Below are 20,503 nucleotides of genomic sequence, written 5' to 3'. Positions count from 1 at the left end.
CCATCTAGTGGACTCTGAAAATAATGACACCGCTTCATGAAGCTTCATCAGACCATCACTACCATCTAGTGGACTCTGAAGATAATGACACTGTTTCATGAAGCTTCATCAACACATCACTACCATCTAGTGGACTTTGAAGATAATGACACTGTTTCATGAAGCTTCATCAACACATCACTACTGCTCATTCGCAGCTTCAGTGGAGCCTTTACGTCTGTTGAGTTAAACTTCCAGCCTGAGTGCATGGAGCTGAGTCCACCAGCTGACGGTGATTTGGTAATCGCCTTGTCTGAGAGTCACGCAGCCACATTCGCTGCAGAGCAGCAAAATGACTGAGAAATGGCAATGCCAGAAGATCCAAACTAAGGAAAAAGCAGCTGGTGAGAGTTGCATGATTTCAAGAGCGGAGATGGTATTTTGCTTATGTTGTTGCCATTTAGCTTTTTAAGCTGAAAATGTGTATTTTACATGTACTAAAGCAATTATATTTGTGTTGAAAGGTTTTAACCTGACCTGTTGAAACACAAAATTCAAGTTAAATAAAGGAACAAAGAAAAGAGAAAAAAAAGTGTGTTCACTGAGTGAATCTTAGTGAAGACCCTGTGAAACAAGCAGTCCTTTCAAGTGGGGAAATTTGCACATCTAAAAAACCAAAGCACTCGACAACATCTCTCTCCGCTTGGCTGCGCTTGGCGCTGCTCAGAAGTTATAAGTCACAAATCAAACAAATGTAAAATGAAAACCTTTGCGATATAAAAATCGGATTTTTTAAATTCCTGATTTTATGACAAATGCAATTTATCGTTCAGCCCTAGTTGGAACACACCCAATTTAAATATTAAATTGTACAATTCTGAGTTCGGGGGCAGGACTACTGTCGATCACTGAACAAACTACTGTCCATCATGGATGATGACAGTCATCCTCTGAACACTGTCATCAGTGAACAGAGAAGCAGAATGAGTGCACGAATGCTCCTACCCAGGTGCAAAACAAATAGACTCAGGGACTCATTCATTCCTCGGGCTATTAAATTGTACAATTCTGAGTTCGGGGGCAGGAGTGGAGTAAACGTATCTGGATGTTCTGTTCTATGTTAGTCTTTGTATCCTTTGTCTTTGTTATTTTTCTTTGATCTATGTTCTTTATCTTTATCTTTAGACTTAGATTGTATCATCTTGTTCTTTCTATTTATTTCTGTTTGTTCTTGTTCTTATTTAATTTTTTATTGATTTTTTATGAAACATTGCTGTATTTGCTGTGGATAATTGGAAAAAAACTATTTCAATAATGTTCTACCTAACCTAGCCTAACCCTCCGATCTCCCTTTTTACTCAGTCTGCCCATCCAGAGGTAGGACCCCCAATGACCATGCGATACTGTTGGGAGAACACTCGCTCTTCGCAGGAGCGCAGTGTTGATAAATGGGATTGGGCCCAAATCTAGCCGGAACCTCTCGACTTCAGGCACAAGCTCAGGCTTCTTCTCTGCCCGATGGGTGATATTGCATCTCCCTAGAGCTAGTTTCTCTAGCTGAGGATCAGCTCGCCAAGGTCCCCATTTAGGCTGCCACCCAGCTGTCAATGCACCAAATCCCATTGGCCCCTCTCATAGGGGGTGAGCCGATGGGAAGGGGTTTACACTATTCCGGTTCGGGCTGTGCCTGGCCGGGCCCCTTTGGTGTAGAATTGGCCAATCCAATCAAAACTGACACCTGGGAAGAAGTTCCAAACGCTTGACTACTGAGGCGACATGCAGCCGAGATGGCATCACGGAGAACGACCCTGATCCAATGTGAACACTGTGGTCTGAGGTTCAACGCTCAAATTGGACTCTACAGCCACATGAAGACACATGCGACCCAACAAAATGATGGATGATGATGTAGGGTGGTCCATGTCAGATTGACGGATGAACTCGATAAAGTCTTTCAGCATCACAGTGGTGGATGGAGCGCTTTTTAGTTTAAAGCTCTTTATCGGAAATAACCTAATCCCACAGTATCCAAGCTTGTTATGAAGTTTGAATCATAACATCTGAAGGATAGAGACCTGGGGCCTCATGTACAAAGAAGTTTGTGGATCTTCTAAGTACGGTCGGAGACTCAAATCCTGAAAATGGGGCACGTAAAAAAATATTCAGATGTATGAATCTGCATGTGCACACAAATAAAACACTTCCTTTGTACATCCCAATCAACGTATAATTAATCGCAGCCTTGTTCGTCCAGTTCCATGCCCTAATTTACATATTCAAATCATATTTAAATGAACCAGAGTGCGTGATTTCTCTCTCTGTGATCGAGGAAAAAAATCAAATGAAAAGATTAATTTTAACTGGATTGACAAATTTAATTCAATAAATACAGATCATCAGTTTGGTGAATGAGAACATACTTTAAGGTATATTTCTTACTTTTATCATAAGTTTGTGAATAATTTAATATCCACTCATAACTACAACCACTTGTGTGTGTGTGTGTGTGTGTGTGTGTGTGGCAATTTTTCATCAATATTGATCATTAATGTAACTCTGCTGTGAACATCTGACCATGGCTAGTGAGGCTGAGGTCATAGGCCACTTACAAACGTGTCGGGAAGTCCGACTTAAACTAACACTCGTTTCCTTATTGATACATATGGACGTGGGAAAGTAGGTCTGTGTTTTTTTGTACGTACGACCCCTTATTAAATGAGGCTCCCGTAGCCTCATGTAAGTGAAGATTATGTTTGCACAAAAAAGTTCACATGTATCAGAATGATGCTTCCGGTCGAGCTACTGTACGTACTGATTGGCTGCTAGGAGCCTTGTGGCCATTGATTCTTGTTGATTTCATATGACAAGTTGACTAAGACGGAATTTTTTTATCAGCTATTGTACACAATTTTGAAAAAGTGCCATAAGTATAGGCTATTGTTTTTAATACAACAAACAAACTGTACACATCTGATTGTCTCGTGTGACGTGATCAGCCGCACATGTTGCTGTAAATCAAATGGACGCTGAATAGGTTCAAAATTAAAGTGCAAGCTGTATTCATGTATGTATTCCAATGTGTATCAGCTTGTGCTCAAGTCAAATTGTATGAATTACAATCTATTATTTTGTATTACAAGAAATAAACTTAAAGACGACAAAATGACCGGAGCAACTGTGCAAAAAGGTGAAGGCTGAAAGAGAAAGTCCGGCATAAGATTTGTGTGATTGTATTAGTGATAGAAAAACTCTCTACACCACAATTTGCACGTTTTCTGTTTGTTAAGGCTCAATGTTTTGTTAAGAACTGTAATTGAAGTAACTCAATAAACCTTTTATTAACCATTTTATTTCAATATGTGCTTAATTTGCACAATATGTCCCAATATGAGTCCCACCTTCTGCCCCTCCCTTCTTGCTGAGTTTATTGTCTGTTATTGACATTATCTTCATTTCAGTTCATTTATTTATTTATTTGATGGAGTCTACTGACTCCTTTAAGAAACATCTTAAGACGTTTCTATTTGTTCTCAGTATTATCTTGATCTTTAAAGTATATACTTTTTTGAGTATTGTTTTGATTGTTTAAGCGCTTTGTGACCCTGGTCTAGAAAAGCGCTATATAAATAAATATTACTTACCTATACTTACTTATTTAATTCAGCATTTTGATGCACAATTGTCGTGGGATGACTAGGACCTTTGCCTTCCTCTGTTTGAATATTTGTGCATCGCAAATATTATATTTGTTTATTATTAAAAACCATTGACAAAATTGCGTGCTGGAAGTACTTTATAAAAGCGAAGCAAAATAAGCGGTGTCTGAGGGTTCTCTATCTTTAAAACTGAGACGTGTACGAGGCATATTTATTAGTGTGTCCCACTCATTTATTTATTCGCCCCGTTGGGATACGCACCTTATAAATTGAGTTTAATTCAGCCTTTTTAGCATTTGAAAAAACAATACAATTCTTAATGAGTACGGAAGCCTTACAATTGAAATGTTAAAACAAAATTAACTTTATATATTTCTACATTGATTCGCTCAGGCGGCAATAGCTGTGAGAATACAAAGCACTTGGAGACAGACCTGCACTGTTCTCTCGTCCCAAATGAGCTAATTTGTATGTGTGTGTGTGTGTGTGTGTGTGTCTTACTTTCCTCGTCATTCATTGCGGTGCACAATGACAAACACACATTATGGACATCCTGACACACCCACTTCATATGCCTCCTTTCATACTTATTATTTGCTGCTAGGAACCTTTTATGAACCTATTCTCTGTGTTGGCTGATGGTGATACTACTTAAATAATAATAGATGTTTTAATCCTGTCCAATTTTAATGATATTTGCTCCCATGGCGTGTCAAAATGTCACAGGAACAATTAATAATATTAATCTAATTGTGAATATTTTCCTCGATATTGCTATCAATTGATTGTTAAGATGTTAAGATAAGTGTTAAAGCAATTATTAAGAAAAAGGCATTTATTGAAATAGAATGAAGAAGCTTTATTTGGTTACTACAATTACAGTTATAAAAAAACATAAAACTTAAAAATCTTCAATTGTGTTGTAAATAAAAGTGAAAGAATCTATTTATTTTTTTAAAAACAACCTTAGTGCAGAGTAAACATAAGAGCAACTACTGCGTCAGTCATGGTTCTCTTTCTTTCCAGCTTCCACTTTTTTCCCACAGTTCCCCTTGTCATTGTGTCACCTTTTAGTGCAGCCCCTGTAATATGAAAATAAGATAATACTGTGAAATTGATACAATTTGAAATTTCACTCATCTGCTTTGCCATCATCATATTAGAAGATTGTGTGACTGTTCGTGTGCAATGAACCTTCTCTTCGCTATTTCAGTGGGATTTCTCGAGTTACACTCATACAGAGGTTTCCAAGAGTTGTGCTGGTTAATACTCTGCGTTTAAGAAGTTGAGGCAATGGTTACATTTTAGCAATAAAGCTGTCGTTTACTGTTCCGATCAGATATTGAGGCACAACGCTATGAAAGACGATATATGACTAATGTATAAATAAATGTCAAAATGTATAAATAAATGTATAAATAAATGTATAAATACATTTATAAATACATTTATAAATGTATAAATAAATGTATAAATACATTTATAAATACATTTATAAATGTATACATTTATAAATGTATAATTTATAAATGTATAAATACATTTATAAATGTATAAATACGTAACAAAATGTATAAATAAATGTTTGGATAAATATCAAAATGTCAAAATAAATAAATGACTTCTGATTTAAAGAATGGAGCTATGTTACGTATAAATACGCATTTTGTCATTTATACATTTTGACATTTGGTTGTCTGTATGTAAATGAAGTGGGCGGGTCGAACATCAGTCTACAGCAGTGATTGGTTAAACAGGTGAAACAAACTGAAGCCATCGATGTCGATCTCAAAACTTTCGCTCCTGCAGCGACTGGTCTAAAGCATCAACGCTGCACGAAGAGAGGAAGAATCTTCACTGAAAACTTAGCAAACAAACTTGATAAGTTGTCGCTGTTGTTCATATGCATGAGACTGATTTTTTTTTCAACAACCATGACCCTGATGTATGAAGTCTGTGAATGTAACAGTTACAGCTCCAGCATACTTGACACTTGAGTATTTAAACGAGTTGTTAGACTTGAGAGATATTTCATTGTGATCTTCTTACCCAGCTGTGCAGGAAATGAATAACTCGGGTTCTCTGATCACGAGAACGACGCAGGTAACTGGACACAAAACGTACTCACGAACATAAACGCAGCACAACTAAATACATTCCACACTGGACTGTGATCTTATCTCATTCACATCTTTATCAGATCACATACATTATTAGCATTAGCATGGACACAGTCAATCTTCCCAGGATTATCCAAAGTTAGCCGTGAAGCTAACGTGTGATGCTCTCAAGGCAGCTGATCCAAAGCTGTAACCAATCACTGCTTTAGACTGTGCACTGCTTCTAGGATTGTACTTCATGTTAGAGCTTTCATCCAATCATATTTGAGCAGCCGGTCATTTGTTACCCGAGGCCTTCACTCATTTCAGAGGTGGCCCATGTCCATTGAAATCAACGGCAGCCGAAGGATTGTGTTAACCAATCAGATTCGAGTTGGAGACACAGCGTCAGCGCTTTGGAAGCTACCCTCCTCACAGCTTCCGTGACGCTGAACGCGTTGAACACGTGACACGATCACGTCCTCTGATTGGACAGCACTGAGACTCGTCACAGGGAGCTGAAACGATGATTTGAGTTAATTGAACTGTTTGTTTTTCAACACAATGGCTGAAGAGCTTGATCTGGTCGCGGATGTACTTGCAAAGCCATTTTCTAGAAGGATCTTTTAAGAAAAGCTGGACGTTTTTAAGAAAGTTATGCTAACTCCAAGACAAGTCTTTTACGAGCTTCAAAGGATTTATTTCCTCCATGAACTAAATGAGTAAATGCATTGTTTTCTTAATAATGTTGCGCTTTACGAGATCAATAGTGGTGCTTGTGTGTGTGGTGTGTGTATGTTGCTTTAGTGTGTGTGTGTTTGTCGCTGAAGTGCGTAGTGTGTGTGTGTGTTTTTTGGGGGGAGGCGATGCAGAGCGTGTGTGTCATGGCCATGGAAACCACACAGACTGTAGTGGGAGTGATATTTTGATATAATGCACCGATGTTCATTTGATGATAAACGTCTTATTGACCTAAAACAGTACACGGTCAGATCCCTGTGGTGTATAAAGAACCTTAAAGTATTTATTGAGATGCACGGCCCGCCACTTGTATAAATGTATAAATAAATGTCAAAATGTATAAATGACAAAATTTGTATTTATACGTGAAACAGCTCTTTACAAAAATTAATTCAGAAGTCATTTATTTATGTTGAAATTTTGACATTGATATTAATCCAAACATTTATTTATACATTTATGCTTTTTTTTTTACGTATTTATACATTTATTTATACATTTCTACCTTTATTTCTACATAAGTAATTTAGTGTCCTTCATACAACGCCATTGATTAACAGGTTAAAGCGGGATGTTTACACCTCTCTCCACTTGTTCTGCTCAGCTCGGGTCGGAGGCGCTAGTCAGTCACATGACTACGTGATGGGCCAAAAATGTAATTATATCACTCCAGAAAACTGACCAGAAACTGTTTCCTTTAACTGAGAAAAATCTCTAAACTTAGGAAAATGTTGTCACAAGATAATCTTGAGTTTGTAATCCATGTGTTAGTGTCTTCTCGTCTGGACTATTGTAACAGTTAGTTTTCATGTCTCAACAAGAAGGATGTGTCTCGCCTGCAGTTGATTCAGAACTCTGCAGCCAGAATTCTGACCCGCTCTAGTAGAAGAACTCACATTTATCCGATCCTTAAAACTCTTCACTGGCTTCCAGTTTCTTTCAGGATCATTTTCAAATTCTGGTTCTTACTTTCAGATCTATTCATGGTCAGACCTTCCATCAGTGATCTGATCCAGACCAGAGGAGAGAAATCCTTCCAGACTGTTGCTCCTAAGCTTTGGAACGATCTTCTCTCTCTCTCTGTGTTTGATGATCTACTGATTCCTCCAAGAACATCTTAAGACATTTTTATTCTTGCAGGCTTTTCCTTGATTTTCTGGAACTGCTGTGTTGTTCTCAGTGTTGTCTTGATCTTTAAAGTATTTATTTTAACTGTGTTTTGTTTTGATTGTTTTATTGCTTTGTGAATCTGGTCTGGAAAAGTGCTCTATTAATATAAATTACTTTATGGAAGTTAACTTTGACATTGTGCCTTTTTTTTCTATTCATAGTATAAGAAATAGTACTTTCATTGGTAAAGTAGGTTACTCTTGCTTTGTGACCACAGAGCAAGCTGGTCTGTATATAAGTCTGTATACGGTTGGTTTTTGTTCGCGGTCTTTCATAATTGAAACACATTGCATGTGTCAGTGCACATATGACAAGATTAACACTGATTGGTACATAGCTTCCACTAAAAACAAGCTTTAAAATTGACCTTTATCTACATTTTATAGTTTGAATGCTGTTTCTAAGTGAAGATATGCCAGAGCAGGAGACGTTTGAAAAACCTCGCAGATTTGCCACTTTTTTGACCTCGTCCCATTCATTCCTTATAGGAAATTTATCGCAGTTTTTTGCGACTAAGTTTGGTTTGTTTTTGTCGACCCACCATCCATACAGCCTTTTAGATGAAATAACGACACTTCAGATGTACCTTACCAATGTGTGTGGTTGTTGTCAGTTGTTGTTAAAGAAGAGACATTAAAAAAAGGAAAAACTTAAAGAATAAAATAACATACCTGTGAATCATCACAGCCTGCCTGAAGTTAATGTCAGCACTGCTCACTCCAAACACCTTTGCATTATTAATGTATAGTTCCTCATCCCTGAAAAAATATAGTTTTTTTTACAATTGGTAAGAGCTATCCTCCTTGGCAATATTGCCACCCCCAATCTCATTTTGGGCTGAGTGAGTAATTGCTTTTGTAGTATAATATATATTACCTTAGAAGCTGCCAAAGAGGAGCAGGAAGGCAACTATTTGACCAAGATGCTACCACTGTCTCAACCTCATGAAAGTAAAATACCAGCCATTTACCATGTTTGTGTACTGTCTAGAAATGGCCCAAACAGACCGGCCTATCAAGAATGTCAAGATTATTGAGATACCTCAAACTCAAAGTACGATAATAACTTTCATCCCTTGGCCTTCACCATATATATATATATATGAGGCACCGCCTCGTCTCTGAGAAAGCTTAATGAACTCGCCACCCAGCAGGGGGCAGTCCACTTCCTATAAAGGCGGGAAGCACCCGCCGCACTTTCTCCAACTGGAAACTCAGCGAGAAGGGCGGCCGCTGGGCGACGAGGTTAGAGGGCTTCGCACCAACTCGTAGAACCTGAGGTTATGATAGATAACTCAGGGGTTCCACGTCATTGGTGCTCCGCCCTCTAACGGCTTCGCTAGTGGCTCTTTTGCGGGATGTGGCAGCAGAGGGTATCTGCTCAGCTGCTTCTTGGGCGTTCACGTCTACCTTGCTAAAGCCTATCTCTTCGACGTGACGGCGGGATCAGTAGCTCATACGGTTTTGAGCGCTGCTGTGCCCCCCCTCGAGGCCCACGGCTCCAGTGGACTTGGATCCTGGGCCGGTGGGGCCCTAGCGATGCTGCTTCAGGAGCGGCGTCCGTATATATATATATATATATATATATATATATATATATTTATATTTAAGAACTAGAAAGTCACTATTTAAGGTTAAATGAATTCTTAATTTATCCCACAGTAGGGGAAGTGTGTGTTGTAAGAAAGGTAGGTTCACAGTAGGAAAAGGTTAAACATACTGGGCACATATAAAGAAAAAATGAAATAAAAAGAAGACAAATTACAATATTTATAACACTAATACAAAACAAACGCTGCAAATAGAAAATGATAACAATAAAAATATTACAAAACAAAGCATTAGTAGTACAAACAAACAGGAGTAGAGCAAAATACCTCACGGTTCATGAATATCGAGTTAGAACGCTTACTGAAACTGTAACTGTGTGTTTGGTAAGTAGAGGTAGGCATGGAAAATATAATTTAGTCCTTTATGTCATTGACCATGGTTTCCATTTTTTCTCGGAAAGTTTGTACATCCGATATTTCTGTCCTCACACAGGAGCGACTGTTGCTTCTACCCTCTAACAGTCAGAGTTGATGCTGACACTTTTTTCTGTGCACAGCAGTTCAGAACCTGTGAGATGGGCAGTGTTGAGTTTGTATTTCACCATTCATTTAAGTCTTGATGCAGTCTCACAGACTGAGGGGAACTTTTATAATTTTGAGCTTTTTGTGACTTCAAAAGATTCAGGGCTTTGAAGAAATCATCCAAAGCTCAGCCCCAGAAGCCACCTCTGGTACAGAGATTGAAAATGGTGGGATGTTCAAAAAATAAACCCCCAAATTTTTCGGAGCAAGCTATTTATAATAATTGGTATTTTCATCATTTTATCAAGGCTGATTTCTTTACACAGTCCTAACAAACACTTCAAAAACATACAATGTCACATGAGCATATGTGGTTTATGGCATCAAGAAGTATATTTTTACTTTCATATTGATGCTCTGGAACAGTTGGATTCTTTATATGTTTATGTGTCTTTTGTATCGTTGGAAACTATGGCGGGAATTTTATAAATATGTTGATGGGAGGGGATACCTGGGGGGAGAGACACCTGGAAGATTCATAAAGAATGGCAATTGAGATGAGCAACTGGCTGAGGTCCTGAAAAGTGTGGATTGTTCTTTATTTCCAAAGAACATGGGGTACACAGGACCTAGGATATGTACAGTTATTTTATCTTAGTCCGTCGTTTATGTCGTGATTGTATGCTTGAAGATGCGACTTCACTGCTGAGCGACCAGCGTCTCTGTCCCTCTACCATGTGGGTTTATTTTCTTTTGGATTTATGTGATTCGAACATTGATTGCTGCTTCCTGTAGATTTCTTTAGAACTTTCTCATTTTTATGAAGGGGTATTTTTAGTTAAGTTGATAGTGGGTGTTTACCGAATCCTCCGGACTATAAGTCGCAGAATTTTTCATAGTTTGTCCGGGGGTGCGACTTATACTCTGGAGCGACTTATGTGTGAAATTATTACCACATTATTAGCGGTATATCATTTCACATGTTATTTTCACACTAAACCACAAGAGGGCGCTCTAGGCCTGTGTTGATCATTTCCACGTAGAAGAGGAAGCATCTTCTACCTCCGGAGTTAGTTAGTTGTTTAAAAGTGACACGAGGATGAAGAGTTATTTGGAGTTACACGGATGGTTTGGTAAACTTGTTAGTTATTTATGCTATAGTTCTCTGAATAACTCTTCATATGTTATGTTAACATACCAGGTTCTCAGTTCATGTAACGTAGCGTACAATTATTCTGTTGTTGCCTCTAGTTTTATTTTAAATTGTCTTTCAAGATGACATGTCTGTTCTTGGTGTTGGATTTTATCAAATAAATTTCCCCCAAAATGCGACTTATACTCCAGTGCGACTTATATATGTTTTTTCCTTCTTTATTATGCATTTTATGGCTGGAGCGACTTGTACTCCGGAGCCACTTATAGTCCGGAAAATACGGTAAATATATTTAAGTTTCCTTCAGAATCAAACATTTGCTTGTTAAGAACTTCAGTCTGGTTTCTACCCAAAAAAATAAACAACTTTGCCAAAAAACGCCATCAGTATAAGTTTGACCGTCAAATTTGGATCATTTTACATGATCAGCCGGCACACGTGTTTTGTCTCATGCATAAAATAATAACGCCATACACCGATATATAAATGAAACAACTGACTCTTTGGAGTGAACAACAAAACCTGTTCCTTTTTCTGACACAGCTGTACACGATCATTGACAACGTGAGCTTACACTGCAAAACCGACGAAACATTGCAGTTAACTTTGCTAGATGCTCTGCCGCGGCGAGAGAAGATTTTTGGTAGCCTTGTTAATGTTAATGACTTCATCATCGGAATCTGCCTCAATTCAACAAATAATGAGTTTGTATTTAAAATTGTTCGAGATAAAAGCCGACAGAGCTCAGTTCCATGGGTGTGATTTCAGCAGGCTTTACGCTTAATGAAGTGACTTCAGGGCGATCAATGATGAATATTACACGAAATACATGACAAACATTCAGTTTAGGCATAACCACTTAACACTTTACAAACTACCTTTAAATTGTGTCCATCGCATAGAGATGTAATCAAAGCGTAAGGATCGTGACAAAGAAATGCTCAGCATTAAATAAAACCAACACAATCAGCTTCTGTCCCGACTGACATCATGTCTGAACATTTGATGTATTAAAATTGTGTTTAAAACAACAATAATTAAAAACATTCCTCCAGTACTACTCTTAATTTGCACACCTAACAACTAATTCATATTTAAGCAGGGAAGACTTAAATGTGCATCTAATTACATGTTTATTCGTACAAAAAGCCTCTTTTCTTTTTGGTTATATGGTAAACAGAGATTAAGAATTAACTACATTTTAGTTTTCAAAATGCTGGTACCAATTTAAAAACTTTACTTAAATAAATACAAATTTTGAAATTACATATGTAGTCATTTTTGCTATTGATTAAAAAGGATGACCAATGTTATTTCACAGCAGGGCAGGGATGTTCACATTTGAACACTGGAATAGGATCCGTGTCCATATTGGCCGATACTCAAAGCCCGGGTATCGGTATCGTGACCATTAGAGTCAGATCATCCCTAGAGTAGACAGACTGTCTGGACTCTGCGGCATGTTTCGGTGTCAGCTGACCAGCAAGAGAACTGTGTGTGTTTTCTCCATCAATCCTGATTCATTTTGTTGTCGAGGAATCTCTAGTCACGCGACTTCTAGATACCGGTCTAGGTTCTTACCTCTTCCTTTAGTACCTAGCTTAAGTGGTCACCTCCGGGGGGTCACAGACGCTTCTTTACCTGCTTCTACGACACGAGCACTTGCCTGCTGTCTGAGGAGGGTGAAGGAAGTCAAGACGCTTGTGTTTGTAGCTCTACGCGAGGAGATCATTGGTTTCACGACGACTCTCGCGGTGGCTTAGGTCGTCAGCATTAGTGTCTGCTTACGAAACAGCGGGTCGCAGAAATTCATGCAGTTTAGTTGCAGTGGTTTGGGCTGTTTATGTAGTTATCAGGAGTGAAGATGTACAATCATATGTACTTTATTTCAAAGGTTGTACTGCTGATTGAGAAAAAAAATCTCATGAAGGTAACAACCTGCTGAGATTATCAAGCATGTGATTTAGATAACTATATATGGGATTATTTTAATTTCCATTCAAAAGGACGGTCAGGCTAAAGAGGAGGAACAAACCATTTTTGATGTTCATTTGTCATGGACACAGCAAGGTGTTCATAGATTTTGGAGCATTCCAAAGATGTCAAACAGAAGGATTAAGCAGACTTTGCATATCATGTCAGCACTTCTGCGATGGACAAAATTTAAGGAGCAAAATTTGAAGAGAAAACACATCAGACTATTGTTGAACGAGTCTGAGTCTCAATACTAGCAAACTGAGACATCATAACCGAAAACGCATTTGCTGGTATGTACAATCTATACTTGTTATTTTTGGTGTTTACGTTAGGCCTGAAATAATTATTTAAATTGATATAGATGCAATCCGACAAAGAGAGCCTGTTGAAAATGTGTGTATTGAAGTGTTGGGAACCAGTTGTTACGTGGCTTCACTGACACTGTCTATCTGCTCCTTTCCATGTTAAAGTTTATGTGCTTAGTTTGATATGTTTGATTAGTAGACCTATTTATTTGTTTTTTCTTATTTATTACAGAAATTATGTTGTGTTCGTTTAAACAACGTCACTATTATGGTATTATTGTTTCTGCAATACTGGATTAAACCTCTGAATTGACTCATGTTCTCTGACCGGAGACAATGAATATCTGTAATAACCATCAATCTCAGGAATGAATTCCAACGAAGTCCCTCCTGCAAAATAAGTTTATAGCTTCAGTTTTAGGAGCATTAATGCGCATGGCATTGCTGTCCTCCGAGACCAACAGCATAAACAAGGCGCACTATTTTAATGAAACACAAAATATACTAGAGTCTCATTAATAACTATAAAAAGGTGCACTATTATGCTTTCACAATATAAAAAAAAAGTGTGGTATGTGATCAATTCACCTTGAAAATGGCACAAAGGGAGCGAGGAATCCCCCTAAGAAATGAAAATCCATAGCATATTTAATACATATAAAGGAGAAATATTACAACAACTTCAAGTCCTATCAGCAAGTGATCCACCTGAACTTCTCTCTTCTCCCACCTGTCTTATCTATCTCAGACATCAGGGAGTTTCCTAGCATCAACGTCCCACACAAAATTAAGAAGTCCACTTTCTTTTTCTGCAAATCTCAACCCTAAGGTCTGATCTAGTGTTTCTGAGATCATTATTGTGTGAGTCCATTTGGTTGTTTCCTTTTAATTATTACTTAAAAGAATTTGAAGATGGTGCACTTTGCATTATATCACTCTTAGTTATGTTTTTAACATATATATATAAAGTTCCCTACACAAGTGACCACATAGATGTTCTGATGTGTTGATCAAAAGCAATCATTTTGCAGGTAAGTTCAATTAAGTAAGTAAGTAAGTAAGTAAGTCATTTTTATTTATATAGCGCTTTTCCAGACCAGGGTCACAAAGCGCTTAAACAATCAAAACAATATTCAATAAAGTATATACTTTAAAGGTCAAGATAACACTGATAACACAATAAGCAACATTTTCCATTAGTGATCTGTGTACAATTACATATTTTTAATTTTTTTTTTTTTTTTTTTCCTTGAAAATTATTACAAATTATTTTGCCATAAAATTACTACTGGAATTAAGCACTTCTCACACACACACACACACACACACACACACACACACACACACACACAATAGGCATAAGAAAGCTTCTCACCATCAATATGCAAAATGCCTCTCTCGCTGCGATACCACTTGACATCCAACTACAGCTTTATTAAGCCCCGGAAGAGTGATATCAGGTTTAATTATTTAGAAAGACCAAACTTTTCACCGAGGTAAAAAGTGCAGAGGTCAGACATCATCGCAAAGTCAGCGTCGGATTTAAGGACGGCTACGTTTCCTGTACATGAGCTCGTCACGCATCCTTCCAAAGTACCTAATTCCTACTCTGATTACACCTGGAAGTAAATCCAAGCAGAGATGTTCTCCCCAGAGTATCATTTAGTTGACATTATGAACATCCGTATGAATGTCAGGACTGCATAAAGTGACTGTGTGTGACCTTCAGCTGGTGTGTGAACTGATTGTTGTGAGCTCAGCAGCCGGACCAGTGTGTCAACAGCCCCGGACTCGTAGCTTTTAATCCGTCTCCCATCACCCAGCTGACTGCCGTCTCATTTCCCATCCATTCATCTCTCTCTCCTTCAACGTCCTCCTCGGTGCAGCCTGATGATTCCGGCGTCTGATGTCACAAACCCACGTTCAGATCCCCGACGACGGCGTGAACCACGGCCTTGTTGGCACAAACTGTCGTATGGAAATTGAATGACCAGTGGGTGTGCGTCTGTGACATCTTTGTTTTGGGAGGCAGCAGGACACAGGATGCATAAACAAAAGGGTGCATCTGGGTTAAAAAAAACATGCATGAATAACTCTCAAAAGGTATGTATAGTGCTCCTGGCTCGGCTTAGCCCTGATACTGCGAACAAGCTTCTACATGAAGACACTGCCACTGACAACATATATATATATATATATATATATACGTATATGTATATATATACGTATATATTCTTTTTACATAATTAGCTTGATTTTAACTACGTGACTGGGAATAGAGAGAACATGTAATACAAAATAAATATTTACTAAAAATATATATGCTGAGCTCACAATACTTGTGATACTTGTACTAATTTTTTACACGATTGGCTGAATTATGAACTAAAGAACATAATTTCATGGCGTATATATATATATATATATATATATATATATATATTATATATAAATACATGTACACAACAGCAGCTTTATCCTACTTCTGCTCAATTTGAAACTTTGTTATTAATATTAATTTTATTATTAATATTATTATCAAATAAATAAAAGAACACAATTAAGGGCTTTCAACATACAAAGCCCCAATTGCGTCAATGACCGTCTGCGCTCTGTAAAGATGTGAGCATTATTGTTAATTTATTATTTGATTTTATTATGATTATCAATAAGACATTTTAAGCACAATTGTCTTTAATAAACTACCAGAATGATTCGGTTCCCGGGGGAACGGAAGTGTTGCGTTGAGGGTGATCCTTGCAGACGGAGAGTGTCCACAGAGCGCGGTCCTCCCGAGCCTCACCACACCCTGACCGAGCATCCTCCAGAGCTCAGCACCATCAGCACCACCAGCACCTCCAGACACCGAAGCCCTTTATTCCCCTCGCATGTTGACGCACATTTTATAATTCAAGTTAAGTCACTCAAAAATACCCACAACAACAACCCGCAGCGGCGTGTCCGTGCACGCCAATGGTGTGCAATACAAATATAAATAAATAAATATTAATTTACCTGGCATGAGTTATTGTCCACTTGATGAAATATGTCAAATTCCAAAGTTCGGCGCGTGCAGCTCGGGTTTGATGAAATCACCTCAAAACACGTGTTACTGTCTCACAATAAGTCCATCAAACGAAACAACGTCTCATGCTTCTGGTAACTCAGTTTTTTTTTGGTCATTTCCTAAATTTCACCCCAAAAATACTCTGGTATAAATGTTGTAAATACGTCCTTTCACGGCATGAGTCCGGATCACGTCCCTCTGTGATAACTGCAGGTTGATGGAAATAAAAAGTACAAGTTATTCCACAGTTGTCCTCGGGTTCGGATCCCAGATCTCACCCCAGACCAGCACCGACGCTTTCCAGTGGTCGTGCGCGTGGAGCACGGACGCGTCCTCTCTGTTCACGCGCGTCAACAGAATCTTCCTTATTTGGTCTGGGAGTCACGCGACAGTCAAAGCAGCAACATTGTCACAGCACTTCCTGACACACCCTTCAAAATAAATCGCCAGGGATCGACAAACGTGCGTCTTTACGCGTTTAACTGCCTGCAGTGGATCTGTTGCCGGTGAACAGACGCGTTCAATGACAGTCCATCTTCATGTGTGGTCATGTTGTTTTTGGTGTTTCTCGTTTATGATCATAACAACACGACATGACTTGTTATTGCGTCTGTCTTTACTGCTGTGCTCCGTCTATACTGACTGCGTGTTATTCCCACAGGAAATCATTTACTTTGAAGTCCAATTACTAGGTTTTCTGCCGGACTGTTTCTGGAAGGCAAAGGTGTCCACTTTAAAATCAAGACGTGAGCCCCCTCTTCTGGAGTCAGACGCTTTCTAATGTTTATTGTCTTCCATGTTTTCAATATCGAGTTCATTTTTCAAATAAATCAACCCATTTTTATAAATATTGAAGTATTTTATTTATTGAAGTAGTACTGATGTCCTATCCATAATATGGTACAACATAATAAAGAAAATGTATTAAATAGAAAACAGCGTTTACATTTTTTTTTATTTAAAAAAAAACAACAAAAATTGTATTCTTCATTTAACATTTTAGCGTGAGCCCCCATTAGCAGAATTTAAATATATATATATATATTTAAATGTTTATTGTGTTCCATGTTTTCAGTGGATGCCGAGTTCATTTTTCAACCGATCATTCAGTAAATAAATCAACCCATTTTTATAAATATTAAAGTCTTTTATTTATTGAAGTCGTACTGATGATGATCCATAATATGTTACAACATTATAAAGAAAATTTATTAAATAAAAAAACAACGTTTACATTCTTTTTTTATTTAAAAAAAACAACAAAAAAAACGTTTTATTCTTGATTTAACATTTTCGTGTGAGCCCCCATTAGCAGAATTTAAATATAATATATATATATATATATATATAAACAACTCAAAACACATCTGTTTAAAACTGCTTATTCCATTTGATGCTATTCCTCTACTCCTTTCTGCTACTTTTTATTTATACATATTTTATTGTTATGTTTTAAATGTTTTACATATGTAGCCCATGTATGGTGACCTTGAGTTCCAAGAAAGGGGCCTATACAAATAAGAATTACTTACTTTAAATAAAATGTATTATTATTATTATTTCTATTATTTTATTATTGAAACATTTTTTATTTTTTTTAGAATTTCCTGAATTAATTAAGTTTATTTTATTCATGTGCACTATATCAAAGTCAACTAATGTTTTAAATTGAAAGCTTTCCTTGCAACACGACTTAAATTGGCTGTTATTAATGAAGGCCAAAACATTTTGGTTCCAACTCACTGTAGCTAACCACACGTAACACTTTTCAGTGTAACTAGAATATATAAAGTGTAATGTGTGGTTAGCTACAGTTAATTGGAACCAATTCATTAGCTTGTCAACATACCATTGCTTGTGTATATATATATATATATATATATATATATGTACTGTATATGTGCTCTGGCATTTATAATGTAATGTCCTGGTTTTTTTGCAGTGTGATGCTGCTCAAATGATTTCATTTTAGCAGCAGAGATTTAAGATATCAAGATTGTGAAGAGTTTGATTACATTTGTAATTGTACATAAGTGTAGTTATTTAGGAAATTTTGCATGTTAAATATTGTAATACAAACCCATCTATTTTCTTTAAATGTTTTGTTTGGCCAATATTCATATTCAGCTGAACTAATATTCTGTTCTATGTTCTTTTATCTGAGGCAAAAAACCACCAACTTATGTATATTCAGAGAAAACACTGAGAAAATAACTTAATAAATGGCTGATTAGTGATGATGTTTTATTCATCGAAATGTGTTAATAATTCAATCTCCTGATTGTGCCAAGAAGTGATTAAAGGTGGAACCCAAATAGTGAGATTAAGGCCCAATCCCAGTTCTCTCAACGGCTTTCCTTATTCCTCAAGGTCAATACTCAAAGCTGGTCCTCATAACTAAGGAATGAGGCTAATTTGCCCATTTAGAAACAGAACACGCCTTAAAAGCAGATATTTCATCATACATCGTCAACGCAATATGACCTGAAACAATGGCAGACGCAGAAATGTTTATCAGAGAAGAGTTTTGGATGTCAAGTAGAGTAGAAAAATAAAGATATTGCAGTAGAAGGAATGAAGAAACACATTAAATAGATGTCAAATATTAACATTATACACTAGTTACGCTAATTACATTAACGCTATACAAATAAAAATTACTTACTTACTTACATTATGTAATTTCACAGGATAATAATAAGTGAATTTCATTTTACCTTGACCATTATTTTAAGATTTTTCCACTTTTTGTCAGCCTGGTGTCCGCTTTTTCTCCCTGGTCAATCTCTTTGATAAACTGCCTGTATAACAAATATGAAATAATTTAAAGCAGAAAGTAGAATAATATGTTCAGAAAACAAAACAAATGCTCACTGGGATAGAGTATCTTCGTAATATGAACAGTTGACAAGCCAAAATGTAAAGTCGTTTGGAGCTTGCTTGTGGGCAATGCCTCCGTTATTGGGTTCCTTTCTTTAGCTTATGTCTATTTTAAGTATATATTCAACCACATAACCTGTAACAATGAAAGAATTACGGACATATTCTGCGGAAATCACATAATAACACGGCCATTAAGATCGCCAACATTAATGTGAAGCCGTAGCTATCATTAAAACTACATATATAGGTGCATGTCAGTTGTATCTTGATAAAACAACTTATCCACGAGAAAGAATAAATGTTGAAGCGCAGCGCTGGATTGTCCGCATCCCGTTAAATATTGTAATTTTTTCTAAAAGTTAAGCTACAACGAGGCATGTGATCAATAAAATGTTTGTTGCTCTGTGATTTCCTGGTTCAAGTCGTGTTTAACGGCTTAATGCTCACATTTTTGCATATGTTCGTCTTCGTCAAGTTCTTTGAAGGCGAGGCGCACATACTCCAGTCAGTTTCTGCTCGGCGTCAGTGGAACCATAGCAACGGACTTAAACATCTCGGAAGAGCTGCGCAGCTGTGGTCTGGGAAAGTGCGGAGGTATCCTGGCTAGGCTAACGGCCCTCATCGGCCGGCTCTCCCCACCATCATACTGGCGAAAGTCCGTTTGTTGGAAAATAAACTGGACTACTTCAAAGACAATGAGTGAGTGTTGTGTTTCTGTGTTTGTGGAAACATGGCTTAACGACAGCGACCCGGACTGTGCCATCAAATCATCGGGAACAACTGTTATCGGGCGGACAGAGAGCTTGTCGAGGGGGGGGAGACACGTGGTGGTGGACTCTGTGTTTACATCAGTGACGCAACACTGTCATTGTCTAAAAACACTGCCCATCTCTGGTGGAGTTTATGATTATTAAATGCCAGCCTTTCTACCTGCCAAGGGAATTTAGTGCCTTATTACTGGTGGCAATATACATCCCCCTGGTTGCAGTAACAACAGGAGCGAGGCACTACATGAACTCCACTAGCACATCAGTGAGCAGCAGACAGCCCACACAGATGCCTACCTCATCCTGGCTAGGGATTTCAACCACGCCAACCCAAAGAACGTGTTTCCACAACTCCACAAACACATGAACTTCCCAAGTAGGTAACAATATCATGGACAATGTTTACTCCACACACAAATGTGCCTACAAATTTGTCACCTCCCCCATCTTGGAGCCTCAGACCACACCAATGTTATGTTATGCGTACAGGCCGCTGATTAAAGTAAACTAACTAGAGAAAAGGCAAATTCGCGTGTGGTCTGAGGGTTCTACAGAAGCACTCGAGGACTGCTTCTCCACCACAGACTGGAGCATATTCAGAGAAGCAGCCACCTAAAACGACACAACAGACCTCC

The 20,503-nt window shown here is 37.8% G+C and overlaps 1 protein-coding gene across 5 annotated transcripts in view; it reads right to left on the bottom strand.

The window, feature by feature from the left end:
* Positions 1 to 16,533, bottom strand: part of LOC148067008 (adhesion G protein-coupled receptor B1-like) — a 112,250-nt gene extending 95,717 nt beyond the window's left edge. For all 5 annotated transcript variants that reach the window (XM_087805457.1, XM_087805461.1, XM_087805459.1 and 2 more), the window contains exon 1: positions 16,167 to 16,533. The gene's annotated coding sequence lies outside the window, so the exon portion shown is untranslated. The remainder of the gene's footprint in view (positions 1 to 16,166) is intronic.
* Positions 16,534 to 20,503: the final 3,970 nt, after the last annotated feature.

Source organism: Callionymus lyra, chromosome 13, assembly GCF_982586985.1.
Source record: "Callionymus lyra chromosome 13, fCalLyr1.hap1.1, whole genome shotgun sequence".
Classification (NCBI taxonomy): domain Eukaryota; kingdom Metazoa; phylum Chordata; class Actinopteri; order Syngnathiformes; family Callionymidae; genus Callionymus; species Callionymus lyra.
The sequence above is the reverse complement of the archived record's forward strand: the minus strand, read 5'-3'. Positions and strand labels throughout refer to the sequence as shown.